This window comes from Miniopterus natalensis, chromosome 8 (genome assembly GCF_054644295.1).
Source record: "Miniopterus natalensis isolate mMinNat1 chromosome 8, mMinNat1.hap1, whole genome shotgun sequence".
NCBI classification, from domain to species: domain Eukaryota; kingdom Metazoa; phylum Chordata; class Mammalia; order Chiroptera; family Miniopteridae; genus Miniopterus; species Miniopterus natalensis.
Window position 1 is genome coordinate 1,399,533 of NC_142088.1, and position 4,777 is coordinate 1,404,309.

A 4,777-nucleotide genomic window follows, 5' to 3' on the forward strand; every position below is an offset into this window, starting at 1 on the left:
ATCACCATCACCACCATCACCATCATCATCACCAGCATCACCATCACCAACATCACCATCATCATCATCACCAGCATCACCACCATCACCACCATCACCATCATCACCATCATCATCACCAGCATCACCATCACCAACATCACCATCATCATCATCACCAGCATCACCACCATCACCATCATCACCATCATCACCACCATCACCATCATCACCACCATCACCAGCATCATCACCATCACCATCATCACCACCATCATCATCACCATCAGCACCAGCATCATCACCAGCATCACCAGCATCACCATCACCAGCATCACCACCACCAGCATCATCAGTCCTGCTCTTGAAGCCTTGCCACCACCCCATCCTGCTAAAAGGTCTTCCTGTGACAGAGAACACACAACCCTCTGAGTCAGCCCATCCCACTTAGGGACAATTTTGCTAATAGAAAGTTTTTTGCTTTTTTGTTTGTTTCCATATTAATCAGCCTCTCCACCCCCATCGGCCAAAAAAAAAGTCAACATCCCTCTCTCATGTGACATTTCTAACACTATTTTAAGATAACTATTGCATATCCCCAAGTCCTTTTTATTACAGACCAAAGAGTTTCTTCAATCGTTCCATTTTATTTCTAAGTAACATTCTAGTTATGAGATTGGTACGCGCTCATAGTAAAAAGTTTAGAAACAGAGCTAAGCCTCCAAAAGAAGAGCAATTACTTGTAAGTCCCACCACTTGGAGACCATTATTCTCGCTGGTTTTGTGCTGGTATTTATTCTATTGTGTATGATCAGTATGTACATACAGTGCGTCCCAAAAAATGTGTGCATGCTTTGAATAATTATAAAGGCAGTGTTTATGCAAATACATTTCATTTTCAAAATGTAATAGAAATCAGGGGTTACAGTGTGGATACATATTTTTGGGACACCCTGTATTTACCAATTAAACTGTAAGAGTCATCTCGCGACCTGCTTTTTTCATGAATGATGCCCAGCGTCCCTAAACACTCTTCTAAAATAACGTCCTTCCATCTTTTGGAAACTCTAACAGTCCCGCCTGCCCCTCGCCTGCGGGTGTGGCCGCATCCTGGGCCTTCCCGCCTCCCGGTCTCAAAGGTGGACGTTTAACTGATGAATCCCTCGCGTGAAAACAAACAGACGGCCCGGCTCGGCCTCGGCCACAGAGAGGAGGGCAGGGGTGGCACCTGCCCGCGCGTGGGGAGCGGCCGGGCGTGGAAGCGCCTCGGCGCAGGGGTGGAAGGTGCTTCAGCATCCTGCGCTCGGATCCTCCGTCGGCCTGGAGGGGAGGCGCGCAGGGCGGCTGTGGGCCGCCCGGGGGGACCCCGATGTACTTAGAGCGGCCGCCTGCCACCCCTCCTGGGGACGGGCTGACCCCCGCGGCCCCCAGTGCCTTAGGAGGCGCTGACATTGTCCCGTCGAGTACAGGCGCCAACGCGATAGGTTCCCTCCCACTTAAGCTCCGGAGGCCGCGAGCGTGTCACACCAGCTGCCCTGCGGGACTCTGAGAAAACGGTCCCCCGGCTCCCGTAGGGCCTTCGTGAGCCTCGATGGGGCGGAACCTGCTGCCCAGGGCGCCTCTGGCTCCGGGGGGGGGGCCTTTGAACCCTTGTCTTGAAAGCCCGCCGTGGTCCCGTGAATTACCTCGGACGGTCCAGGCCGAGGCAGTTCAGCCCACCCCGAGCGGGAGGGAAGCTTTGTAAAGTGCCGTCTGTCCGTACACGCACCGCGCCCCAAACACGCTCTCTTATCCGCTACCACAGAGGAAACAAGGGAATGAAAGATGAAGGGCTGACATCTGGAAGAGCTCCAGCCCCCGACGGGCGCGGGGTGCAGGGGGGCGGGGGGGCGGGACTGAAGGTGTGCGGAGGCTCCCGCTGAAGGCGGCACCGGGCCAGGCCTGCAGGACACGGGCTTCTGTTCTCACGGATCCGGGAAAATGGAAACCCCTAGGAAACTGCTGTCTCTCCAAGAGGAGCAAACAGAGGAAACCCAGCATCTCAACCTAAGAAGAAATTCAAAATCACAACCAAAATACAGCAGGAAATCAGATGAACACTCCCGAACACTCCCGAACTCTTACTGCAAGAAATTAAACTTCAGGGAAAGAAATCAAAGAAATTAAACTTTCTTCTCAAGAAAATATGCAAAAATGTATTTTTTCGAGCCACTGGTGTGCTTTCTGAGTCACTGTGCTAAGTCAGCACATGCCACGTTACTTAAACCTTAAGTAGTATTTCCATTTTACAGGTAAGGAAAACTGAGGCCCAAAGATGTCAGTTGATAATTATAATAATAATAAATGTAAAGGGGACAAATCCACTGTCCCAGTTTCTATTTTCTGTGCAACAAATCACCCCGGAAGTTGGTGGTGTACGGCCGTTTTACTGTGCTCGGGATACCGTAAGTAGGGAAGGAGGGCGGGCCGGCGAGGAAGCCCTGTCTCTGCTCTTCAATGTCTGCAGCCCCAGCCGGGCGGCTCAACCCAGCCGCGTGCCTGCGCCCCATTCTCACGGTGGCATCTTCTGGGGCTAGAATTACCAAGATGACTTCTTTTATCACCAAGCTGGTACCTGGGATGGTAAGCCTGGAACAGCTGGGGGCTTGTTATGAACTGAATGTCTGCCCCCCAAAACTCACACGTTGCGAAGCCCTAAACCCCCCAGTGTGGCTGCATTGGAAGATGGGGCTTCTAAGGAAGTAAATAAGGTAAAATGAGGTCATAAGAGGGGGGCCCTGATCCACAAGGATTAGTGGCCTTAGAAGAAGAGACACCAGGGATCTCACTCGCTCTACCGTACAGCATGGCAACTGTAACAACGCTGTATTGTACGTTTGAAAGTTCCTAAGAGAGTAAATCTGAAAAGTTCTAACCACACAAAAAAATGTAACTATGTGGTGATGGGTATTAACTGAACTTATTGTGGTAATCACTTCACAACATATACCTATACTGAATCATTATGTTTCACACCTAAAATTAATACAATGTTTACATCAGATACGTCTCAATTAAAAAGAAAGGTGTCAAGTCAATAGCCCAGCCCTCCACCTTCAGACTCTGGGAAAAAGAGCAGCTTGAGCCTAAAGCAAGAAAATGGTGAGATTAGAGCAGAAATTAGTGACGTGGGGAACAGAAAAATAGAAAAAACCAGTGGGATTCAGGGTCAGGACTCGCAAAGGAGGGGGACAGAGGCTCCGGCATTTTATTCAGGACGGTGTCACCCCAGGGCAGGAGGACTTGGGGACATGCAGCAGGGAGACACTCGGGTCATTTTCTTTGGCTCCTTCTTGCTTTTAAAAATGTCCTTTTTTAAATAACACCCTGTTCTGTCGATGTAACATCTTTTAGTTCTCTCAGAGGACACTGATATCTTTTTCTTCTAATTTTAATTTTTAAACTTGATTTAAATTCAAATTATAATTTTTAATCATTTTTTTCTGTTCTTTTGCGTTTTTTATTGAGGTGTAACTGACATAAGGTTCTATTAGTTTCAGGTGCACGACATGATCGTTCAATATCTGTACACGCTGTGCAAGGACCACAGTAGACCCCGTTACCACCTGCCCCACACATAGTTTACATCTTTTCAATTACACTCTTAATTTAAACACTTGTTAATGCTCCCGAGCTGTGTCTCCTCTGCAGATCCGGCTGTTCTGTTTGTCATCGGCATGGGGCCTGCACGCTGTCTCCCTCGGTGTCAGGAAGCCCTTGGTTTGGGCCGAGATGTGTGGTTTTTTTAATTCTCAGCCCAGGATATTTTTTCTTTGATTTTTAGAGGGAGTGGAAGGGGGGGAGAGGGAGAGGGAGAGAAACATCGATGTGAGAGAGACATACCGATCAGTTGCCTCCCGCTGCCGGGATTGAACCTGCCACTGAAGTGCGTGCCCTTGACCGGGAATTGAGCCTGCAGACCTCTAACCACTGAGCCAAACCAGCCAGGCTGGGCCGAGACATCTGAAGAGAGGTGGGGGGGTGACTTCAGACCTATGGTTGTGGGGCACGGGCAGGCCTAGCCGCACCTCCTTGGTGTGGGGGCCCCGCTGGGTCGCTGACTCCCTTGACCCTGGGCGTCGGATGGGCCCCAGGAGCTGCTCCAGTTGAGCTGTTTCCCTGCTGGTTCCGACTCCCACACTGGGGGCCCCTCCTTGAAGACTGAACGTGGGGTCCCATGTTAGGAATTACGCAAAGGGATCATCTCGCCTCAGATCTACCCACGACGGGGCCCCCACGTTTCTGGCCCCAACCTGCACATGAGCGACGCCGGCTGTGACACTCCTTTAGGCCTGAGACCCCGAGTCCAGCTTCGCCCCACCAGACCGAGAGCGTCCCGGTGGCCCGGCCCCTGCTCTGGAAGCTGCAGCCACACGGGTCCTCCCTCACCGCTGCCCTGGACACCGGGATGGGGGTCCCAGCCATCTCCCAGGAGGGCCAGCCTGGCGTGGCAGCCAACTGTCCCTGTCCGTGCCAGCGCCCTCGAGGGGCAGGCCAGCCTCGGAGAGGAGCTGTGTGCTGTGGCCCCTCGGCAGCTCCTCCCGGGCAGGCTGCTGGGCCCCCACGGACACCGTCACTTCTGAATGGAGCGGTGGCTTCCACTCTGGGCCTCAGCTCACCCCCGGTTGCTGGGGTGCAGCTGGGGCTCCCGCTTCATTCTTCACGCTGGCGGGTGACATCGGTCGTGGTGGGATCCCAGCCTTCCCTAGGGGAGACCTGTCGGCATGGGGACCGAGTTAATGCGCCCCCTGGAATCCGG